Source organism: Jaculus jaculus, chromosome 1 (genome assembly GCF_020740685.1).
Source record: "Jaculus jaculus isolate mJacJac1 chromosome 1, mJacJac1.mat.Y.cur, whole genome shotgun sequence".
Lineage (NCBI taxonomy): Eukaryota > Metazoa > Chordata > Mammalia > Rodentia > Dipodidae > Jaculus > Jaculus jaculus.
This window is the reverse complement of record NC_059102.1, coordinates 191,962,037-191,988,456: the sequence shown is the minus strand read 5'-3', so window position 1 is coordinate 191,988,456 and position 26,420 is coordinate 191,962,037. Positions and strand designations below refer to the sequence as shown.

The following is a 26,420-nucleotide window of genomic DNA, read 5'->3' as shown; positions in this document are numbered from 1 at the left end:
AGTTTCCTGGAGGCAATAAGTGGCTGGAATCTGACTTTTAATCCAGTGTGCAAGCCTGTGGCTTTTGCATGGTTTATTTGAGATCATTGACATTAAGAGTTATTATTGAAGGGTATGTATTTATTCTCACCATTCTTCTTATTGTATAGTGTTTCTTGTTTTCCCTTTACTCATTTGTTTTAACTGTTATTTGAGTGTGGTTTATTTTTTCCTATTTCCTCCTGTGTGTGTTTTGCCAGCTACTAACCTGACAGAGGATTAATATCCAGAATATACAAAAACTCAAAAAAAAGAACAATAAGAAATCAAACCACCCAGTCAAAAAATGGGCTATGGAACTAAATAAAGAATTTTCATCAGAAGAAATACAGATGGCATGTAAACATCTAAAAAAGTGTTCTACATCCTTAGCCATCATGGAAATGCAAACTAAAACTAGCTTGAGATTCCATCTCTCTCCTGTCAGAATGGCTACCATCAAGAAAACAAATGCCAATAAATGTTGGTGAGGATGTGGTAAAAGGGGAACCCTTCTACACTGTTGGTGGGAATGTAGTCTGGTACAGTCATTGTGGAAATCAGTGTGGAAGTTCTTGAGACAGCTAAAAATAGATTTACCATATGATCCAGCTATAGCACTCCTAGGCATATGTCCTAATGACTCTTATCACTACCTTACAGATACTTGCACAACCATGTTTATTGCAGCTCTATTCACAATAGCTAGGAAAGGGAACTGGCCTAGATGTCCATTCCCAGAAGAATGGATAATAAAGATGTGGTACATCTACACAATGGAGCTCTATTTAGCAGCAAAGAAAAATGAAATTATGAAATTTGCAGGGAAATGAATGGATCTGGAAAGGATTATACTAATTGGGGTAACCCAGGCCCAGAAAGCCAAATGTCACATGTTCTCTCTTATAAGTGAATCCTAGCTACAAATATATAGACTTGTGTGTGATCTGGAACCAAAAGTCAGAAGCAGAGGCCCATAAGCTTGAAAAAGGCTATAAGGGAGGAAGATGAAGGAAGGTCTTAAGGTGATGGTATTGTATATATAGAAATAGCAGAACAGATTAATGGGAGAGGAAAGGCCTAAGTGAGGTAAGGGGAAGAGATTGTATAAAAGAAAGTGGGGGGGGGTCAATCAAAATTCAAGATATTCTGAATAAGATGTATGAAAATCTACTTTGTTGAATAATGGCATATCCAGAAGCCATAGATTGTTGCCAGAAAAATCTCAGTGCCAACAATGGGATACCTTCCAGTGAGCTGCTGGCCAATGAGTTCCCTATCACCTCCAAAACGTTATAGGCTAATGCCAAGGCCCTTGGTTTCCCATAAGAAAGAGATGGTAAGACTCTACTGCTGAAGATTTCACATGTCTGAGTGGCAAAGTCACTAAGAAGTCAAGCTGGTGCTGAGCATAAAACCTTCTTCCTGTAGCCCAGCCAACTGAAAACTGGAAAAAGCTGCACTGTATGCAGTCTTATAGGAGACAGAAGTCATCAGCGGTGAAAACAGTGGACACTGGAAACCTCAAATTTGGCAGACAGACCAAATGACTGAATGAGTGCAATAGTGGCATGTCTGCTCTGGGGAAAATGTACTGCTCTCTAATTAGACTGAAGGCCCACTCTATAGGAGGGAATACGTGCCTGGTACTAAAACCTAATCAAAAGCCTATGGCAGGGGTGTTTATGAGTCTTAGGGGTATAAAGCCTGCTATTGTCTGGATAAATGCATATATTACTTTCACCAAGTTGCCCTGAAAGCACTACACTTAATGTTCATACTCATATATTTTTTTTATATTTTTTTGTTCATTTTTTATTTATTTATTTGAGAGCGACAGACACAGAGAGAAAGACAGATAGAGGGAGAGAGAGAGAATGGGCGCGCCAGGGCTTCCAGCCTCTGCAAACGAACTCCAGACGCGTGCGCCCCCTTGTGCATCTGGCTAACGTGGGACCTGGGGAACCGAGTCTTGAACCGGGGTCCTTAGGCTTCACAGGCAAGCGCTTAACCGCTAAGCCATCCCTCCAGCCCCATACTCATATATTAATGCTGCTCTCACTTCTGGTTAGAGAAGTTTCTATTTTCAGATGGCCATGACCACTGGGATGACCCAAAAGGAAACATAGTGCTGAGAAGAAGATTCCTTAACATTCTCCATTGGAAACTTCTGATTTAAAAAAAAAAAATGAAAGGGAGGTGGCTCAATGGATAAAGCACATGTTGTGCAACTTTGAGTCCAGAAGCTATGATGGACTTCTGTAATACTGATGCTCTTTCAGAGAGAAGGGGAGCAGACAGAATTTCCCAGAAGCTCATGAATGAAGAAAGGGTGAGCAGGTTCTGGAGAGATGGTTTAGCAGTTAAGGCACTTACTTGCCTGCAAAGCCTAAGGACCCACGTTGGACCCTCCAGATCCCACATAAACCAGATGTACAAAGGTGAGGCAAGCACAACATAACACATGCCCACTAGGTGGCACAAGCATGTGGAGTTTGATTGCAGTGGCTGAGGCAGTGGCTCACCAATTCTTTGCCCCCCACCACCACTAAATGAAAATCTTTAAAATAAAAAAAAAAAAAAAGAGTGAGCAGAATCTAATGGGTAGGAACATTATTATATCTAAAGAGCTCATTTGCATGTATATCATTATTAGTAACAAAACTATTTAGCAGGACTTCTGGCTAGTGAAGGCCCTCCTTTCAATGCTCCATCACTCCTCCTTCAGCTAATGAATTCCTGATAAAAATCACAATGTTCTCTACACTATAGGTGACCCTTGGGCCTGGAGTCCTCCTTGCTTTCCAGATGATGAAGTAATGAAAATGAAGTTATGATCTTTATGTTTTTAGAGCTGTCTTTTTCCTACATAATCTGAAACTAAGGTGAAAGAGGAACTGGGACAAGTTACTAAATGTGGCCATTTCTTTTTCTGACATAGAAATCCTCTGTTCCAAATGTCAAGTAGTAATATCAACACACTGAAGTTTATGCCTCTTCATTTCAACATCCCTGGCCTTGTTGGGAAAAAAAAAAAAAGTTTTTTTACAAGCCACTTTAAGAAACAGCAGAACAATCAACATGGGGAAACATGGCTTATAATGTGATGAAGTGTGTAGATGCCTGGAAAACTAGAAGCCCATTTCTCAGTGGTGAGTTATTTTGGACTGCTTGTGTTCCCATGGTGCTCCTGTCACATGCACAGTTCTGGTTGCCTTAGGACAGACAGGGAAGTCTGAATTAGAGAGGAGAAATCTTAGCAGGGCCTATTATGATAGAGTTTCCACAACAGTAGTTTTGATTATGATTACATCATACCATAGATGAATTCAAAGCATGACAAATCCTAAATAGTCTTTTATAAGGTTGTACCTTATTTGTGTGCCCCTCCACTGAGCCCTGCCTATATAGTAGGAGCTTTTCTCAGACTCTATATTTGGGATATCTCTGGTCCCCAAGATCCACCTTCTGAACTTTAAACCTTGTCCTGGGAGACTGGGCATCATTTTGTTTTCAAGTCTTAGCTTAAATGGCCCTTTTCTAGGTCCTGTGTTTGAAAAGCCCCAATCTTCCCCATAGTATCTTGTTTTTCCTTCCAGTGACTTACCCAATAGTTTTTGTTACATATATTTATTTTAATCTAATGCTGGATACCTCTATACTTTATACTTCATATGGCAGCCCAGTCCATTGTTTTTGGTACTATGTTCTTTAAGCAAAGAACCTACTGTATGGTAGATACCCAGCATAATTGTTGAGTGAGTGGCTAAGTTTGACAAATGAAGAGTGAAAGGTCCATCTAAATTCTCAGTGTCTGTGAGCTTGCCTACCCCCAGCATAGCCAGACTGATTATCTTACCTCTTTGTTACCCATCTGGGTCCAATTATCCTGCTGCCCCACAGGTCTTCACTGGTCCTTCCCCTCTACTTACTCCTGTAAATGAGTGCTCCTTTCCAAAAATAGAATGGGAATTTTTAGAATATAGAATCTATGGCTTTGATTTCTCATCCATCTTCCACACTGTACCTTCAATTTAAAAATCTTCCCTCAGACAAAGGCTGTCTTCAAAAACACAAGTGGACCAAGGCTGGCAAAAGGATGTGACCACCATTGCAAGTTCCATTGCCATGATGAACATTTTTCCATCTTAAACGTTTGATATTTTTCTGGTAGATGCAGTCATCAGATAGCTCCAGCCTGTGGTGCATCAGAGAGGAAAAACACGAAAGACTGATGGTACTGGAACAACAACACAAGCACTGCATTCAGCATAGTTTAAATCATGTGTTCGATTATCCAATTATTTCAGTGTAGCTATAATTTGTTGACTTTTGCAGGGCCTTCTTTTACTTACATGTCCTTCTTCCTCAATTGAAAAAAAAATGCTGGCAATTAATAAAATTTTAACAGTTAGGCCAACTTTGGAATAGATGACAATATGTCACATGAAGTATCTAAATATGAAGGCAACCCTTGTACAACAGAAACTCAAAACTTCGGGAAAAATTATTGAGTAATTCATTGTATTCTTTGGTGTTTTACATAATTTATGTTTCCAAATAAATATGTACCATTGCAAGTGGAAGTGATTCTACTTAATCTGCATTCAAAAAGCTTTAGCTCCTTTAAAAAGTTTCTAGCTAAGAATGAGCAATTATAAATAAGCACATTTGAGTTTGCTTGCCCTTATTTGCAGAACCCACAAAATAATTTTTTGCATATTTACCAATGTTACAATTTCCCTTAAAATGATCTATTTCTTATCCAAAATCAAGTGACACCAGAAAATGCTCAAAAACAAAAGTTAAAAATGCCCAACCTAAAAGAAAATAAGTTCTAGCATCCTTAGTTTTCTAACTATGCACAGTGTGGTGTGGTTAAGCATGGTGACAAGAACAAAGAGGGCAGCTCCATCATGAGACAGATTAAGCTGTGACATGCTTGAACTCTCAGCATGCTTGGTAAACTTTCACAGAGCTCTACCACTCATAATTAACCACTAATGAAATTTTACTTGGAAAAGAATTACAAGGTATATTCAAAACCTCTTTATATACTAAGGGAGCAAGTTCCATGAAAATGATGACCTTCCAATATGAAAGACTGCCACAGAACAGCTCAGAAACAAATCTATCCCCAGCAGCTAATAATTCACCTATTATCAAACCCTCTAGAATTATAATACCTCAGTCCCAACTGTGAGCTAGCAAATATGTGACGAAGAAGCTGATGGATAGTAGTGGCCAGCTAAATTGGTAGTGTGTCTTGGGATTTGGGAACTCCTCCCACTCTATGTGTTAGAAGAATTTATGAAGATAACATGACATGCTAATATATTTTTACAACTTAAACAAGATATTCAGTGCCATTTTTGAGCACCACACATAGTTTGTCAATATAACTCCTAAGACCTTTATCCACCTTTTGTTTCTTTGCTGCTGCATATAATTATCAAAAAGGTTAAGACTGACTGACTGACTGAATGCTAGAGAGAAACTTCTTCTGCTATGCTTCTCTATTTGTTCTCATTATTGATTCACTGACTTTTGTTATTTTTGAGTAATTTGTCCTAATACACTGTTTGGTCATAGCAAAACTATGCAAAGAAATTTGAATGACTTAGGTATGGCTTGGGACAAACTTTATCCTTCTGTCCCTTTCTGTCAAATGCTGGGTTGATTTTTAACCCAGTATTGGCTACAATTCAAGTAACTTTCAGAGAGAAATAAATTTCATCATCTTTGAAGGCTAATACTATTAGCTTTTATATAGAAGAGACATCAGCACTGTCCTCCCCTCTAGCTATTGGAAAAGGTCAGATCATCTGCTATAAACAGTTCTCAGTCTCTAATATCATTCATACAGTTAATCATGGGAAAGTACTACAGGCTTTTCTGCTTAATTCTATTTAACATATGAAATGTATGCTGTTATATTGAAAAGCCAAGAAAATCCCTGCAAATTAAGAGTTAATGGGTACTAGACTGTGGTTGTGGATGATAAAAAGAACAAGCTGCTGATGTTTGGAATGTCCTTGCCTTACTCTGTGTGCTTTCCTGAATTAGCTCACGTAGTGCTTATACAACCGTATGATAGGGACTGCTATGATGCTGGTTTTCTAAATAGGGAAACAGGCTTCTGGAGTATAAATAATTTTCCCAAGGTCACAAAACCCATAGGGGGAAGAGCAAGAACTTTAACTTGAGTCCATTGACCTCCAAAGCCTGTGCTTTTGAGAGCCAGGCTGAAGAGTCTGCCCAGTATGAATTTCATGTTGTTTGTGTGCATTTGAAATTTCTCAGAAATGAAGCATGCACTCGAATACTATTTACCACATCATAAACACTTAAAATTAGATAAATAAACAACTCTGAACAGTGTTCTTGTGGAAAACTTACTTGAAAGTACTTTTTTTTTTTTTTTTTAAGTAGGGTCCTGCTGTAGCCCAGGCTGACCTGGAATTCACTATGTAGTCTCAGGGTGGCCTCAAACTCATGGCATTCCTCTTATCTCTGCCTCCTGAGTGCTAGGATTAAAGGTGTGCACTAGCACACTCAGCTTACTTGAAAGTTCTAAGCTTTACTTTACTCCTTTGTATAAATCACACAGAAATATTAAAGGATAAAAATGAAGCTGGAGAGATGGCTTAGTGGTTAAATGTTTGCCTGTGAAGCCTAAGGACCCTGTTTCGAGGCTCGATTCTCCTGGACCCATATTAGCCAGATGCATAAGGGGGGGCTCACACGTCTGGAGTTAATTTACAATGGCTGGAAGCCCTGTTGCACCCATTCTCTCTCTCTCTATCTTCCTCTTTCTCGCTCTGTCACTATCAAATAAATAAATAAAAATGAACAAAAAAAGTATTTTAAGACAGGATAAAAATGAAATCACGTATGTGGGATATGTAGTAAGGACCCAACAAGTGAGAGTATTTTTAACCTTCGTTTATTTAGAGATTTATAATATAATCAACTTTTAAAACTCCGTTTATTTCCCTTTTTTAAATTTAATTTTTATTAACATTTTCCATGATTATAAAAAAAAATCCCATGGTAATACCCTCCCTCCCCCCAAACACTTTCCCCTTTGACATTCCATTCTCCATCATATTACTTCCCCATCTCAATCATTGTACTTATATATATATATAATACCAACCTATTAAGTACCCTCCTTCCTTCCTTTCTCTTCCCTTTATATCTCCTTTTTAACTTACTGGCTTCTGCTACTAAGTATTTTCCTTCTCACGCAGAAGCCCAATCATCTATAGCTAGGATCCACATATGAGGGAGACCATGTGGTGCTTGGCTTTCTGGGACTGGGTTACCTCACTTAGTATAATCCTTTCCAGATCCATCCATTTTTCTGCAAATTTCATAACTTCATTTTTCTTTACCGCTGAGTAGAACTCCATTGTATAAATATGCCACATCTTCATTATCCACTCATCAGTTGAGGGACATCTAGGCTGGTTCCATTTCCCAGCTATTATAAATTGAGCAGCAATAAACAAGGTTGAGCACATACTTCTAAGGAAATGAGATGAGTCCTCATTATTTCCCTTTTAATACCCTTCATACAGCAGACAGCTGCATAAAAATTTAAAATGAAATGTTTCTAGTAAGTTTTAATAGAAAATATTACCTGAATTGAAACTTTAGAGATGATTTCCTCTGATCACGCCTTGTCCATCAGGAAAGACACTAAAGTCAGATAAATGTTTCGCTTCTAGCTGAAAGCATATTATATTCTAAACTTGAAACTTAATCAACATACAGCAAATGGCATCAGCTATCTGGAAAGACACTCATTTTTTTAAAAAAATGTACAAATACTTTGATAAAGGTGTCTTTAAGTCCTCAATTCTACATCTAGCACTGTTCCACCTAATATAGCAACCACTTGTTGCATTTATTGGTGAGCATTTGAAATGGAGCTAGAGTAAAATGAGACATGTTCCCAGAATATAATTTTACACACTGTATTCTAAAGACAGTGTGTAAAAGTAAAGAATATAAAGTCATTCGTTAATAATTTTATATTGGCTACAGTTTAAAGTAATTATATTTTGGATATATTGTTAGACACAAGATTAATATGCAACATGACATGTGGTTACCTTCTTATTAGTTGGACAATGTACACAAACAAAAGCAGCTGATGGGGAGAATTTATTTTTCCTTGTGGCTTGCAATCTTAAGAGGAAGTTCCATGATGGCAGAAGACAGCACAGCATAAGCAGTGGCTGGATATCACCTCTGCCACAGCAGGTGGAAAATGGTAGTAGGAGAGTGAGCACGGTGGAGCTGACTAGACCACTCCTAAACCCACCCCCAACAACACACCCCCAAGCAAGCCTGTCAAATTACAATCAACTGGGGATCAAGCATTCAGAAAATAAGAGTTTCTGGAGAAGAGCTGATTCAAACCACCACAACATACATTTATGTCTTATTAACTTATTTAATTTTTAAAGTCAGCTACTAAAAATATTATTTGAATAATGTTAACTTCCATGCCTCCAATTATATTTAAATTGCTCATGGCTGGTCCAGTTGTACAAAATATAATCAAAGCAATTAAAAAACAAAATAAAGAGCGGGACCAGAATATAAGTTCCCTTTAGGAATCCTCTTCCTTTCATCCCATGAAGGTGCGCATGGCCCACCATTGTAAATCAGACCTCACTGGGACTAATACCTAAGTTCCAACACTGAATTTCCTTTAGGAATACTTTTTCCTTCACCCCACAGGTACAGATGGCCCAACATTGTGGTGCAACTGGCACTCAAGTTCCAGTACTTAGATTCCCCTCAGGAATCTTTTCTTCAACATACCCATGCTGAATACCCACCACTGGAGCTAGGACTTGCACTGAGTTCCTGCACTAAAATTCCCATCTGCAATCCTTCTTCCTTCACCATGAATGTACATTTGGGTAGGAAACCAACTGAAAGTTCAAGCACAGTTGCAACCAAATTAAGACCATCTTCACATATGCCATCTCTGCAGCAGTACCAAGTGCATCCTAACACTGTATCTCAAAAACACAAGTCAGACCAAAGGCAAGTGAACACAAAGAAACATCAAGCATAATTTCAACTACTCACTTAATGCAGATATGCTACAAATATCTGGCCAACACACTATCTCTAGATAGGTAAGTCGCAAGGCAGGATAGGTAGCATGAAAAACCAAGCCAATGTATATGTCTTCCCCAAGAAATACCAATCCCATAATAGAGGACCTCTATGAAAGCTACAAAAAGAAAATTGCAGACAAACAGTTCAAAAGAATGATTATAAATTGGTAGGAATAACTCAAATAAGACATGGATAAAGATATAAATGAAATTCAGAATAAATTCATAGGCAACACAAATAAAAACCTGAAAGAATTCCAAGAGAGGAATTGGGAGATAGCTCAGTGGTTAAAGGTGCTTGCTTCAAAGGTCAGGGTTCAGTTTCCCCAGTACAAGCTGGACATACAAAATGTTACATATGTCTACAGTTTGTTTATGGCAGCAAGTAGTCCTGGTGTGTCCATATTTAGATGAAATTAGAAAGTAAAACCAGCATATGAAAATGGAAACCAATAAAGAGAAATCCTGCAGAAAAAGAAACAAATTGAAATAAAGCTGAAAATGAAAAAATATACAAGTACAACAAAAACACCCATTGAAAGCTATGCAAGCCGAATTGGTCCAGTGGAAGACTGAATATCAAACCTTGATAATAAGGAAGAGGAATTGGATTGATTAGTCAAATCCAGTGAGAAATATTTTTAAAAATAAGAACAGGACATGACAGAAATAAACGTGGGGCAACTTGAAAAGAACAAATGCTCAAGTAATAGGAGGAGAAGAGGAGGAAGGATGTCAGGTCATTGGCATAGAAAATATTTTTAATAACATTATAGAAGTAAAGCTCTCAATGCTTCCTGCATGCTGAGCCTGACAAGCAGTGATAGGGTAAAGGGGACAGATGCTGAGGATACTCAACACATACCAAACAGAAATCCAGAGGCTCCTAAGAGCTCATCACTAAAGTAGACTTAAAACACATTCACCACAGCTCAGGGAAATTTGCAGAAGATGGGGCAGAAAGATTATACAAGCCACAGGTTGGAATGTCATGCTCAGAGTCACTGACTCCCACTATAACTGACTGCTGCTCCCACAACACATAACCCACAACCCCTTGGGAACATCAGCAACCCCAATGAGGAGGATCCCCTACAGAATAGGAGCAGGGAGGAAGAAAAAGATGAGACCAGCACATGATGTATCCATACAAAATATATTCTTAATAATAATAATAAAAGCACTCAAATCTAGGAAAAGAGAAGCTCATCCAGGTGCAAGAGGAATACATAGCATCTAGTAAAGAACAGCAACAAGGCATTATAGCCAAATACAAAGAACAAAGAAAGGGTACTGTGGTGGTTTGATTCAGGTGTCCCCCATAAACTTAGGTGTTCTGAATGCTAGGTTCCCAGCTGATGGAGATTTGGGAATTAATGCCTCCTGGAGGGAGTGTATTGTTGGAGGTGGGCTTATGGGCTTTATAGCCAGTTTCCCCATGCAGTGTTTGGCACACTCTCCTGTTGCTGTGGTCCACCTTCTGTTGGCCAGGGGGTGATGTCCACCCTCTGCTCATGCCATCGCTTTCCCCTGCCATCATGGAGCTTCCCCTCAAGCCTGTAAGCCAAAATAAATCTCTTTTTCCCAGAATCTGCTCTTTGTTGGGTGATTTCTACCAGCAATGCGAACCGGACTGCAACAGTAAAGTGGTACCGGGAGTGGGGTTGCTGCTATACACCTGACTGTGGCTTTGGCCTTTCGGAGCTGGTTTCCAAGAGGAATGTGGAAGGAGTTGAAACCTTGGCCTAAGAGATGCCTTGCAGTGTTGTAAGTACAGCTTGATGGACTGTTTTGGTCTGAGCTGCAAGACCTGAATGCAGTAAGAACTATGGATTGTGAGGTTTGGCTTATGAGGGTGAGAAAAAGCTTTGCCTGGACTGGGCTAGCAGTTTATGTGAGAAGCTTCCTCTTGTGCCCATGTCCTGAGAAGTTGTGCAGTGTTGCTTTGTGTAGAAATGAACTGGTGTGTGCAGAGGGATATGGCACAGAAAGAAAAATTTTGGGGTGAACTGTTGCCCATTCAGCTGCAACTGAGAGATTACAACCTATGAGACTGGGCTAGCTGACCTGCACTGGGGCAACAAGAAGAATGTAGACTCTTTTGAAGGGGTCTAAGTGCTCAAGGAGTCCTTCTTCAAAGTCTGCTTTAATCCCCCCTGGATTAACAAATTGGCATCCTACCTGGTATTGTGGAGTATAAGAAACGCTGGAAAGAGGGTCATTGAGTTTGCAACACGGTCTTGTGTTTTGGAAATGGCCATGGGCAGTGTGAAGCATGTTTGCTGGTTGCCTGCATAGAGATCCCATGGGGCCATGAGGATGAACCATGGATTGCAGTGGAGACCCAGTGGAGGTGCCAGGACCATGAGATGGCTGCCAAGGAACTGCCGGCCCTGATGAAGTTTCCCAGGACTGTGAGTAGCCTAGCTGGAGGGGCAGATTTGGAATGCCAGAGACTTGTCGCTGGTTAGAATTAACAGACTTGAAGATTTGTCACTGGCTAGAGTTGCTGGACTTGAAGCTACAGAGTTTGATATTTGCCCTGGTTGTTTTAAATCTTGTATTAGTTGAATGTTTCTTTGCTATGCCCAATGCCATCTTTTGTAGTGTGCATATTTATTCTGTGCCATCCTGGGATATTTGAGGTTATTTTTTGGTATTATGGCTCAGTTAAAAGATCTTGGACTATGGGGGTGTATGAACATCATTGAGATTGATAAAAACTATTGGGACTTTTAAAGTCAGACTGAATGCATTGCATTTTACATCATGTATGGATATCAGTTTATGGGGGCCAGGGGCGGAATGTGGTGGTTTGATTCAGGTGTCCCCCATAAACGTAGGTGTTCTGAATGCTAGGTTCCCAGCTGATGGAGATTTGGGAATTAATGCCTCCTGGAGGGAGTGTATTGTTGGGGGCGGGCTTATGGGCTTTATAGCCAGTTTCCCCATGCCATTGTTTGGTACACCCTCCTGTTGCTGTGGTCCACCTTCTGTTGGCCAGGGGGTGATGTCCACCCTCTTCTCATGCCATCATTTTCCCCCTGCCATCATGGAGCTTCCCCTTGAGCCTGTAAGCCAAAATAAATCTCTTTTTCCCAGAAGCTGCTCTTGGTTGGGTGATTTCTACCAGCAATGCAAACCAGACTGCAACAGGTACTAAAAGCTGCAAGAGAGAAACATCTAGTCCCAAATAAGGATAAAACTATCAGAAAAATGGTTGATTTTTCTAAGCAGGGCATGGTGGCACATGCCTTAATCCAAGCTCTCAGGAGGCAGAGATGAGAAGATCACTGTAACCTTCAGATCACCCTAAGAGTACATAGTAAATTCCAGGTCAGGCTGGGTTAGAGCAAGACCCTACCTTGAAAAAACCAAAGAAAAACAGTTGATTTTTCCATTAAAACTCTAAAACCTGAAGTGCTTGGATTGATGTATTCCCAAGTATTGAAAGAACATAGCTGCCATGATAAATTACTATTCCCCCCAAAATTGTCTGCTGTGATAAATGGAGAAAGAAATGTTTCCATAATAAAAGCTAGCTAAAGGAATTTGTAATCATGAATCTAGCCTTACAGAAGATAATAGATGGGATACTGTGCACTAAAGAGAATAATAAACATATTCAAGATGATATATGAGGATAAAACAAAGCAATATCTAGAACAATTTTTAACCAAATATAAACCAAGAAAACATCAAACTCCAAAATATTATCAACATGAGAGAAATTAACTCACATATTTCAATAATATCCTTGAATATTACTCATCTAATTCCCCAGTCAAGTGACACAGATTAACAGGCTAAAACAGAACACAGGATCCATACTTGGGCTATCATCAAGCAACTCACCTCACTATCAAAGACAGGCATTATTACCTAAGAATGAAAAGATAGAAAAAGATACTCCAAGCATATGCAAGAAGGAAATCAGCACATGTGGCTATTCTAACATCTGATGAGAAAGGCTTCAAACCAAAATTAATCAGAAGAGACAAAGAAGGTCAATTTACATTTATCAAAGGAATTATTACCAAGAAGACATTAGAATTCTAAGCATATAAACATCAAATAAAAGTGCACCTAATCTTATTTTTAAACATTTACCAGATGTTATGCCAGTGATACGTACCAACACAATAATAAGGGGTGACTTCAGTAATCCATATCACCAATATACAGGTTATCAAGTCAAAAAATAAGTAGAGAAACAATGGAATTAAATGATACCACATATCAAATGCACTGACATTTACACAACACTCCATTCAAACAATGCACAATAGAATTCTTCTCAGCAGTTTGAAACATTATCTAAAATAGAACACGTTTTAGGACACAAAGCAACTTTCAAAAATTTTTGGAAAATTGAAATATTCCTTTGTACTTTAATCTCAGAATAATGCCAAAAACCTCGGAAATAACCAGACAAAACACAGAAAATATACAAACTCTTATAGATTAAACAGCATGGTATTGAACAATGAATTTGTCATTGAATAATTTAAGGAAATCAAAAATGATTCCTAGAACTGAATAAAAATAACAATACAACATATCAAAATCTATGGAACACAATGAAGGAAATGTTAAGAAGGATGCTTATAGCTCTAAACACCTATATTACAAAAAGCAGAGAGAACTCAAACAATCAAACAATCTAATGATATATCTAAAGACCTGGACAAACAAAACACAAAAGTACCAAAAGGAAAGAAATACTAAGAATGAGGGCAGAAATCAATGAAATTAAAACAAAACTAATAATTGTTTAAAGAAAAACTTTGTCTTTTGTTTATCTTTTGAAAAGATAAACAGGATTGAAAAACCCTTAGCCAAAAGAAAGAGCAAGGTGAGAAGACACTAGCCAATCAAATTAGACATGAAAAAGGCAACATTACAAGAAATACCCATAAAATTTGAGAGAATCATAAGGACATAGTGCAAAAACCTCTATTCCACCAAATGGAAAAAAAATAAAAATAAAAGAAATGGCCAAATTTCTCACTGCATAGGTCTTACCAAAGTTAAACCAAGATGAGATAAACAATTTAAACAGATCCAAATAAGAAGCAGCAAGATCAAAGAAATAATTTAAAATGTCAACCAAGCAAGAAGTACCTTTTACAACTCAGCCATCCTCACAACCCTAATTTCAGATGATATGACTCTATTTAAGAGACCTTAAAGACTCCACACACAAATAAATAACTTCCTAGGACTGATTAATATTTCCAGCAAGTGGCAGGATATAAAATTGGTACATAAAAATCAGTAGCTTTCTTATATATCAATGACAAACCTATTGGAAAAGAAATCAGGGAAACAGTCCCATTTACAATAGCCACAAAATAATTATGTATCTTGGAATACTTCTAACCAAGGAAGTAAAGGACCTCTCCAATGAAAGCATTAAACAGTTCAAGAAAGAAATTGAGGAAAGTATGAGAATATGGAAAGATCTCTCATGCTTTCATATTGGAAAAATAGACATCCTACCAAAAGCAACATATAGACTCAATGCAATTCCAATCAAAATCCCAATGCCAGCCAAGCATAGTGGCCCATGTCATTAATCTTAGCACTCAAAAGGTTGAGGTACAAGGATCACAGGAAGTTTTGGTCCTTCTCAGGACTACAGAGTGAGTTACAGACCAGCCTGGGCTAAAGTGAGACCCTTGAAAAGAATATACATTACAGTATCATTCTTCACAGAAATAGAAAAAAAATAGTCTTGAAATTCACACAGGAGCACTAAAGGACTCAGATAACCAAAAATGTCCTCAGCACAAAAATGCTATTGGTACTATTGCTATACCTAATTTCAAGTTATACTACAAAGCCATCATGATAAAAACAGCATGGTACTGGAACAGACACATAAATCAATGTAATAAAGTAGAATATCAAGGTATAAATTCAAGTAACTATAGCCACTTGATGTTTGTCAAAGAGGCCAAAAATGAGTACTGGAGAAAATATGGCATTATTTATTTTTTATTTTTATTTTTTTTAATTTTTTATTTATTTATTTGAGAGCAACAGACACAGAGAGAAAGACAGATAGAATGGAGAGAGAATGGGCGCGCCAGGGCTTCCAGCCTCTGCAAACGAACTCAAGACGCGTGTGCCCCCTTGTGCATCTGGCTAACGTGGGACCTGGGGAACCGAGCCTCGAACTGGGGTTCTTAGGCTTCACAGGCAAGCGCTTAACCGGTAAGCCATCTCTCCAGCCCTTTTTTATTTTTTATAATTAACAACTTCCATGATTATAAACAATATCCTATGGTAATTCCCTCTCTCACCCCACTTTCCCCTTTGAAACTTCACTCTCCATCATATCCTCTCCCCCTCTCAATAAGTCTCTCTTTTATTTTGATGTCATCATCTTTTCCTCCTATTATGATGGTCTTGTGTAGGTAGTGTCAGGTGCTCTGAGGTCATGGATATCCACACCATTCTGTGTCTTTACAAAGCTTTTGTAGAGCAAAGGACACTGTGAATAGAGCAAAGAGGCAACCTACAGAATGGGAGAAAAATCTTTGCCAGCTATACATCTGACCAAGGATTAATATCCAGGATATACAAAGAACTAAAAAAAATAAAAGGAAATAATAAGAAATCAAACAACCAGATTAAAAAATAGGCTATGGAACTAAATAGAGAGTTCTCAAAAGAAGAAATAGAGAGGGCATATAAACATCTAAAAGAATTTTCTACATCCCTGGCCATCACAGAAATGTAGATTTAAACTACACTGAGATTCCATCTCACTCCTGTCAGATTGGCTACCATCATGAAAACAAATGACCATAAATACTGGTGAGGATGCAGAAAAAAAGGAACCCTTCTACATTGTTGGTGGGAATGCAATCTGGTCCAGCCATTGTGGAAATCAGTGTGGAAGTTCTGGGACAGCTAAAAATAGATCTACCACATGAATCAGCTATAGCACCTCTAGGCACATATCCTAAGGACTCGCCGCAATACCTTAGAGATACTTGCTCAACTATGTTTATTGCTGCTCTATTCACAATAGCTAGGAAATGGAACTAGCCTAGATGTCCCTCAACTGATAAGTGGATAATGAAGATATGACACATTTACACAATGGAGTTCTACTCAGAAGTACAGAAAAAATGAAGTTATAAAATTGCTTGAAAATGGATGGATCTGGAAAGGGTTATACTAAGTGAGGTAACCCAGGCCCAGGAAGCCAAACATAGCATATTCTCTATCATATGTGGATCCTAGCTAAAAATTATTGGACTTCCATGTGAGTAGGAAGAAAACACAGTAGCAGAGGCCAGTAAGCTAGAAAGGAGATATAAAGGGAATAGAAAAGAAGGGAGGGGGGACTGAAGAGGATGGTATTGTATATATGTAAGTAGAAGAACAGATTAATGGGGATGAAAAGGCCTAAGTGAGGTCAGGGGAAGAAATTGAATAAAAGAAAGATGGAGGGAGGTTTAATAAAAAAAAATCTAAGATGATAAATAAATCATATAGAAACTTACTGTCTTGGACAATGGAACACACAGAAGCCAGAGATTGTTACTAGAAAATTTTTAGTGCCAGGGATGACATACCTTCCAATGAGTTGTTGTCTAAAATATTACAAAACATTACAGGCAATTGGTGAGGTCCTTGGCTTCCCACCAGGAATAGAGGGTAAGACCCTATTGCTGAAGACTCCACATACTTGGGCAGCAAGGTCACTGAGAAATCCTGCTGGAACTGAACTGAAAACCTCCTCCATGTAGACCAGTTGACAGAAAACTGGAAAAAGCCACACTGCATGCAGCTCAATGGGGGAGAGAAATCATCAGTGAAGATACTCCACGGTGGACACTGAAAGCCTTATATTTGGCCCACCATGCCAAATGAGCCAATGGGTGGAATAGTTGCATGTCTGTTATGGGGGACACCAACTGCCCTCTAATTTGACTGGAGGTCTGCTCCATGGGAAAGAATCCATCCCTGATACTGAAAACCTACAACAGGGATAGCCATGAACCCTAGGGGTATAATGTCTGCTGATGTCTGGCTAAATGTACATACTATGCTCATCAGACTGCCCAGTAAGCACTTCTCTTAATGTTCATACCCATATATTAATGCTACTCCCACTTTTCATTTGAGAACTTTCTCTTTTCAGATGGCAGTGACCTTGGGATGACTCAGAAGGCACCAAGAAGTGACAGAGGAGTGCTCAGCACTGCAATATCTCTATCATACTTACCAAGGCTCAGGGTCCATTGTGGAAGAGGTGGCAGAAAGAATGTAGAAGACAAAGGAAGAGTGGCACTCATCACAATGTGCTCCTCCAGACACGAAAATATGGCATTTTTAAACAGGGTTCTAGGGAAACTGTATAACTACATGTAGAAAATCAATCTATGTGCATCCTGGCACAAAAAGCTACTCCAAATGTTTCAAAGTCCTCAATATATGACCTGAAAGATGCAAATAACTAGAGGAAAAAGTAAAGTGAACACTACAAGACATAGGCAGAGGGAAAGACTTTACGGTGAGCCTCTAGTAGCCCAGAGAATAAGATAAAAACCAATGGGATATCATGAAACAAAAAAGCTACTGTATAAATATGAGTGATGTTCTCACTGCTAGCCTGAGGAGCACCTCCATGGAGATGGCAATATGCACTGAGGAAACTCAAAACTCATCAAAGCAGAAAATTAGAGGATGACAAGTGCTCATCTCTAAAGGTGATTTGAAAAACACCCTCCTCAGGTCAGAGAACATTGAGGAAGAATGAATAGAAAGAATGTAAGAGTCACAGGGTTGGAAGGTGCATTCTGAGACATTTCCCCCTCTTGTAGTCAGCACTACATTGCTGGGATGAACTTCCAAACAGACACAAGAGGAAGGGATTTATTTCAGTTTACCAATCCAAGGGAAGTTCTGTCAATGGCAGAAGAAGCCGGCTCCCATTCATAAATCCAAACAAGGAGACACTAACACACAGCCAGCACCACAAGCAAGCACAAAGGGACAGAAAACAGCAGCAGGGGCCCAGGAAAAGCTGACTATTCTGCATACCTTTAGGCTGGAATCAGATCCACCCCTAAACACCTTAGGACTGGACCCCAGGATCTACACACAGTGAAACCTCTTCCAGCCAGGTGGCTAGAAATCCAAGTTACAGGCTTTAATAAATCATCTGAGTCTATTGGGGGACATACATTCAAATTACCACACTCTTCACAGGGACTAACTAGTGCATTCATGACCTCACATGATTACCAATAACCCATTGAGGAGGGTCCTCAGTGGAATGTGGGTGTGGAGCCGGGATAATTTAATAGGAATATGACCAATTTATAATATGTTCATTTATTAAAGTTCTCAATAAAAAAATTTAAAGCTTCTATTGGAAGCTGGAAGAGAGTCAGTTCCCAGACAGTCAGCATGTGTAGTGCCAGAATGTGCTACATGGGCGACTGGGGAAACATGACCAATATCTGTCCAAGCAACTCATGGTCAAACCTACTTAGCAGCAAATAACCTGTCATTATGCTCACACAAGTGCAATAATAGTGCACAACCATGGTGGGAAACCAAGTACTCTTGATTTGGCTAACTGATCCCCTCAGAGGAATGGGACCCATAGCTGGAGCTGGGAAACAAGTCAGAACCATATCCAAACATAAGCCCACTCTCCATTATCAAGCTACCACCAATTGTGGGCTACAAGAGGCTCTACACCTATTAAATTCTCTATTAAAAATAAGGGTTATCCCATTTGTCTGGTGCTAACTTTACTCTCCAGTGGAGAATCTGCTTCTCTTTTTCAGATGGAGAGAACCACCCCATCACACCTCAAAAGGGCCCCAGCTGAAACTAAGAATAATTGGCGAAACAAGCAAGGGTGCTGTTTTCTTGGTGAATGGGGTACCAGCACAAGGGTGAAGGAGATCAACACAGAGAACAATCAACTCTTACCAAATCAGATATTCAGAAACACAGAGGCTCCCAACACCTCATCACTGATCCAAAATGAGTGCAACATGGCTCAGGGAAATTTTGCAGAAGAGGGGGCGGGGAAAGAATGTGAGAGCCACACATTGGGTCATGATACACAGAGACATTTCTCCTACCCATAACTGTGAGCTAACTCCACAATGCATGACCCGTATACCTCAACAAGAAGGGGTCAGGGGGAGGGGTAGGACATGGACAAGCCTAACAATGGTACCAACTTGACTGTATTCACTGAGTACAAAACTAATTAATAAAAAATTAATTGGACTGGAGAGATGGCTTAGTGGTTAAGCGCTTGCCTGTGAAGCCTAAGGACCCCAGTTCGAGGCTCGGTTCCCCAGGTCTCACGTTAGCCAGATGCACAAGGGGGCACACGCGTCTGGAGTTCGTTTGCAGAGGCTGGAAGCCCTGGCGTGCCCATTCTCTCTCTCTCCCTCTACCTGTCTTTCTCTCTGTGTCTGTTGCTCTCAAATAAATAAATAAAAATAAAATAAAATAAAAATAAAAAATTAATTAATTTTAAAAAATTATAGCTTCTGTACAGCTAAGCCAACCATCAACCAAATCAATAGACAGATGAGAAAATGAGTGTCCTCCCATTGTCTTTCCTCTGGGGTACAGTGTGTCTGTGTTCTCCTCATATGACTGAATTAATATTGAGTGTGGGCCCCCTCTAATGACCTCATTTTACCTCCACTATCTCTTAGTGCCTGGTTTCCAGATGCTAGGATTCCAACCTACTTTTGGACAGATTCAATTCAGCCTGTTAAAAGCACCTGAGGAGATGTGTCAGTGTTTGTTGTGTAAGCATGAAGAATAGAGTTCAGAGACCCAGCACTTTATAAGTGCTGAGTGTGTATGGCAGTGCACCTGTAATCCCAGTGCTCAGGAAGCAGGGACAGGAAATACCCTGAACAAGCTGACTAGACAGACTAGCCAAACTTATGAGCTCTGGATTCAATGAGACAACCTGCCTCGGGAACACAAGATGGAGAGTAATTTAGGATGATAGTCATCATCAACCTCTGACCTTGACACATATACACATGAATATTTGTGTGCCCACAAATACGTATGCCCACACACATGAAGATGCATACGCATTTACAGGCCCTCAACACACACATACACTTGTTAAAAAAAAAAAAAAAAAAAAGGAAATCCCATTAAGAACATTGCTTCTCTGTTCTCATTACTGAACCTTCTAATTGACTTCTGAAGTAAACTTACACTGCTAATATAATACCTATAAATAACAAATATTTGTAATTCTCCATAAATGTATGTGAAGTTCCACTTTATAAATTAATATCTTGTAGATCTTTTTCATATGAATTGCTTTGCCATAGCTTACCCCACCTACAGGGTAAACCTGTCTCTCAGGACATAATGCAATCATTTGGGACTTCATTGTTAAATAATGTGCAAAGCAGGAGAACTGGACAACAGTCATACAACCTTGAACTTGATTAAAATGTCAAAAATTTAACAGTACTATAAGATACACAACAAGGGAGTCATTTGGTTCTCAGAAAGTAGTTAATGAGGTTGGAATGCCTCAAAGTGATCAGAACCACCAGCTCTCCCATAGCCAGCTAAATGGCTAGTAGTGGGAACCTGGGAGTGGATAGTGAAATACAAAACTGACCTACATAGATAGAACCACTTTGGATTGTTCTCATAATGAGGTTCTTTTTGTGATTGCAGGTGCTTCTCTTTTATATTCTATTTCAGCTTGTGTTTAGTATTATGGTATGTTACATGCAAAAGCATATGAAGATGCAGGTGCCCCATACATGCAGAAGTCAGAGTAAAGTATAGGGTGTCTGCCTGCATTGCTCAGTCTTATGTTCCCTTGAGATAGAGTCTCTAAAATGTCCCAGAGCTCACCATTTTCATAAGTGCCAGTGAATCTCCAGTCTCTGCTTCTCAGAGCACTGGGGTTACAGATATGTGTAACTATGCCCAGCTGTTTGCATACATGATGAGGACTCAAATTCAGGCAATCTCAGGCTGCCTCAGGCACTCACCTTTGTAGACAAGTGCTACTGAACACTGTTATCTCTTCTGTTATCTCTTTGGTCCTATGCAAGTGTTTCCTAATAGATGGTCAGCTTGATGCAATGTGAAAGTTAAGAAAACAGATAGGCTTCAAGCTGACACAGACCTGCTATGCTCGGTCCAGCTATTTCATCTAGTGAAGGTGATTTAACCTCTCCTCCTCATCTGTGGTAAAGGAGAATAAGGATATCTTTAATCATAGCACTGTGGTGAGAATTCAATACCTTGACTTCATTTCCTTCTACTCCAACAAATCAAAAACCTAGACCCTTCATCTTTCTATAGCTCACCATATAATACTGACATACTCAAAAATAATGAGCCTCTTGATTTGCCAGTTGATTTTTAAGAGTACAGCATTGCAGGCACTGTATTTGTATTATGGTTTAGTAAGTTACATGTATTCAGAAATATGTGAGTGATAGATGGAAGAAAAGTAGAAATGAAGAGTATTTGGGGAAAAAAGATCTTTGAAAATAGTGTAATCCTATATAGAAACATCTGCTACATTAGTGCTTTTGTTGTGTAATGATACAGAAGAGTCAGAGATGGGCATGGGACTGTCAGAAACTTCTAGTGAGCAATATCTAATATAAATTGAAAGCTTGGTGTTGATTGAAATAATAACCCAAGCATGGATATGTGGAAAATTAACCTAAAATGACTCACTAGGAAGAAAGCAATCATAGCTCTGAAGTAAGGCCAGTTTTCCTGACAAGTAAGAAAATGTATGCAAACCAAACCTAAAAACTGTCTAAATTGATGGTGGGAAGAAACAGTTTTTCACCTCTCCAAACTTTGTTTTTGGTCCTCTGGGTCCAACAAAAATTTAGGAAAGGACTGGACGGTATTTTATACATGGAGTTTGTAAGGAGGTCACTACTCACATGATCTTTCTGACAGTCCATATGGTGTAATGTGCAAGTATTTTCAAAGAGGGTACTGTATTTACGGAGACCACTGCAGACACAAACACAGCAAGCCACTGAAACAGGAAGAAGTGACTGCTTGCAGATCTAAGTGCAAAAGCATCTCTTGCTGCTTCCTCAAGTCTGTCATCGCACGCCAGACAACTCATCTAAATGAATACCAGCTAAGCCAAGTCAAGAAACCCAACTTTTTCAACTGTAGGAGCAGGTTCAGAGGATTGGGTGAATGCCATTGAGTTTGTTACTGGGCAACCCAAATGAGGCCACACTGCGCCTTTTTGCATCGAAGCACTCCTGCAGGGCTCAGTGACCATGGAAGATCAGAGGAGGCGCAAACTGCGGTGGAAATGGAGAAGCAGCTTTGCCCCGATGCTGCAGTGGGATAGTGCTGCCACGGGGACAACTGTGTGTATCTCCACCGAGACTCCTTTGCCACGTGTGGGCTTCGGGTTCTACACCCCAGAGATGCTGCTCAGAGGTCTAAGCACATAAAATCTTGCATTGAATCCCATGAGAATGACATGGAGCTCTCTCTCTTTCGCTGTGCAACTCAGGAAGACACGGTGAGTGGGATCTGCATGGAGGTGGTCTATGATAAAGCCAACCTCAGCGCGCACCACTTTGGGATCCTCTCCAACTGCAACCACACCTACTGTCTCAAGTGTATTCGCAAGTGGATGAGTGCTAAACAGTTTGAGAGCAAGAGCATAAAGTCCTGTCCCGAATCCCAGGTCACACCCAACTTTGTCATTCCAACAAGGCGTGCAGGTATTTTGATGAAGGGCATGGGAGCTGCGCATTTGGAAGATACTGTTTTTACAATCATGCATACCCTGATGACCATAAAGAAGAGCTACAGAGACAGAAAGTGGGAACATCAAGCAGATACCCGGCCCAACGAAGGAACCACTTCTGGGAGCTCATTGAGGAAAGAGAGAACAGCAACCCCATTAACAACGATTAAGAGGAGGTTGTCACCTTTGAGCTGGGCGAGATGTTGCTTATGCTTTTTTGGCTGCAGGTGAGGATGACGAGCTGACAGACGCTGAAGACAAGTGGGACTTGTTTCAGGATGAGCTGGGAGACTTTTATGACTTGGACCTACAGCAGCTTTCTGTGGTCTGCGAGCCTCAGACAGTAGCTGTCCCCTGTGCCCTGTGGCAGTGCATGTGGCTCTCCTAGGCAGGACTCTCAACTGCACTGCTGTAGTGATCACCTACCCAAGGCTTGCTCCTCCACCCCTCACCTTTCCACAAGTGTGTTTTTTGTTTCAAAAAGTTGCAAAAATAAATCTTAAAGTTAAAAAACAGAAATAATATGAAATTGTTCCTAAATAGGAAATAATAAAATTGTTTCTGACTAATCTTTCAAAGGGATTTTAAAAACATCTGGTTAAAATTGCATGCTTATTTTAATCTTTCTTTAAAAAAATCTTTAAACCATTTAAAAAAGAAAGATTCAATTGCTTTAGAATCAAAAACACTATTTGACATGTAATTATTTTACTTTAAGTCATTTCATAATATCTATACTTTCACCATGCCAGTGTTGATGCTTAATGGTGAAAACAGCTAATTACAGTGTTCTTGATTTATATCTATTTTCTATGAGAAATTTCTGTCTTAGTAGTGCTTAGAATTTTCAAGTCATTTGAAGTACATTTTATGTAAGATTTCTAAAACCCAGCAATGGTGTTCTGTCTCATTTCAAAGAAACAATTCACTTTGTTTGTCATACACACATCATTTCATTACTAAAACTGAGCCTGGAATCTTGTAATCACTACAGAACAGTAATGGAGTGGGCCTGTGTCCTTGCTAGGATTTTTAAGATCCATGTTCAGAAGAATATTTAAGCTGCCTGGATGTGTCCGTTTGGTTTGGAGAGTTCTTTGGTTATTGTTTGGTTGGTTGGCAGGTTGCTTGCTTGGATTTGATTTATTTGAGTGGGGTTAGGGGCTGATTTGTTGTATTTGTTGTTTTGTTGGGACACTGGGAATTGAATTTATGACCTTAAAAATATTTGACAAGAGTCTACCTAAATGCCCAGGAAGGCCTTGAATTTGTAAACTCTCATACTTCAGCCTCAAAAGTAACTGGGTTACAGGTCTGCATCACCAGACACAGCACAAATTGTCTATTTGTGACAAACATTAACATATTTTTACTTGAATTCATGTTTTAATCAGTTCATGCTTGATTCTCATGGTCCCTTACTGTGTTAGGAGGAGCTCTAATTATTCATGACAGATACATTGGGAACTAGTACTTTAAACTTCTGTAGAAGTTGTAGATAGATGATAGATAGATAGATAGATAGATAGATAGATAGATAGATAGATGATAGGTAGATAAATAATGAATGGATATAGATAGATGATGATAATGAAGAAGATAGATAGATGATATATATATATGGATGATTGATAGACAATGGAGCTCTCAGTAGAGTAGAAAATAAATTTACCCTTTGTTCAAACAAAAGAAGAGTAGTATTCTAAATAGAACACAGAACTCTAATAAGCACTCTAGTGTTTACTAGTACACCTGAAAAGAACTAGTCATTTCAACTTCCAGTCTATCAATGTTCATGCAATTGAGATGACTTCTTCAACTGTACTTTTCTTTTTCTTTTTTTTTTTTTTTTTTTTTGGTTGAGGGAGTTGAGGCAGGGGCACAGTCTGCTGGAACCCACTCTGCAGCCCAAGATGGTCTTGAACTGATGGATAATGGTTTTTCCTTCAGCCTCCCTGAATGCTGGCTTGACAGTCATTAGCCAGTAAGCCCAACTCTGAAATTCACTTTTCAAATTTCTTATTTCTGATTCACAGATTATCTTACCCTCTTCTTAACATAGAAAGCATAGTTCATTTCAGAGGAACTTTTTTAAAGCCCAATTTTTCCTTCTAAGTATATTTACTTGCCTATACATCTTCAATTACAATGGATGAGAAGTTCTGCCATCCACATCTATTACCTAGTCAGGATCCTTACTTCATCAGTCAGGTCTCCTGTCTCCTCTTTCAGCCCTGCCTCTAATTTTGATTTTCTTCTCTGCCTGCAACATACTCAAACTTCTCTCACTTGTAAAAGCAAGCAACCACATCAACCCTGTAGCTTTCTTGAGAAACTGCCCAAGTTTTCCCTGTCCTTCACAGCCATGTTTCTTACAAATAACCTTTTTCACTCACTATGATTTCTTTCTTTTTTTATCACTCTCCAAAATCTGTGATAAGACAAATTTTTTATTTATGCTATTTCCAAATTGTACAATTCATCATACATTCTTATCTTTCTTAGTTTTCTATGACATTTGACAATATTAACAACTTTTTCAAATGATTTTTTTTTCTCTCCAGGCTACTCTAACACCCTCTTTGTTTTTCTTTGACCTAAATAAGTATTTTTGAGGGGGAGTCAGCTCCTATATTTTTTTTTTACATTCTTTAAATGCTTGGGGCTCACGAAAACACAGCTGTCCTTATCCTTTAAAAAGTCTTCAAGTTTTCAGTGTCCTAGTATGAATCAATATTTCTTACCCAGATTTCACTCCATACTCACGGGATAAAAATGGTCAAGACCATAGTACAATTCCATACGCATGTTCCATTTGAGAGTGACAGACAGAAAGAGAAAGAGGCAGATAGAGAGAGAATGAGCATGACAGGGCCTCCAGCCACTGCAAACGAACTCCAGATACGTGCGCCCCCTTGTGCATCTGGCTAACGTGGGTCCTGGGGAATCAAGCCTCGAACCGGGGTCTTTTGGCTTCACAGGCAAGCACTTAACCACTAAGCCATCTCTCTAGCCCTAAAACACAAATTCTTGCTTGCCATTTTTGTTTAAAAAGCAGTGACTTTCAATTGGCCTAGATTAAAATCTGAAGTACTAATCATCAGGGAAATTGAAAACAACACCACAATAAAATATCATCTCATTCTGATTAAAACAGCTACTATCTCAAATATAAAAAAAAAAAAATCTGGGAAGATAGCCCAGTTGGTAATGTGTTGGCCTTGCAAACATGAAGACATAAGTTAAATGCCCAGTACCCATGTAAAGATGCCAGATATGGTGTGGTAAGCACCTATAATCTCAGAACTAGGGAGGCAGATAGGCAGATTCCTAGAGCTTGCTGCCCAGTCAGTCTCTCCAAATTGGTAAGCTCAAGGCCAAAAAGAGACTGTCTCCAACAGAGGTAGACAGCATACCTGAGCAATGACACCCAAGATTGACTCCTGATCTCCACACACATATACACACCT

At 39.3% G+C, this 26,420-nt stretch overlaps 1 pseudogene; it reads left to right on the top strand.

Annotated features, from left to right (window-relative positions):
- The first annotated feature begins 2,269 nt into the window (after nt 1–2,269).
- On the top strand, nt 2,270–23,338 carry LOC101613148 (annotated as a pseudogene).
- Nucleotides 23,339–26,420: the final 3,082 nt, after the last annotated feature.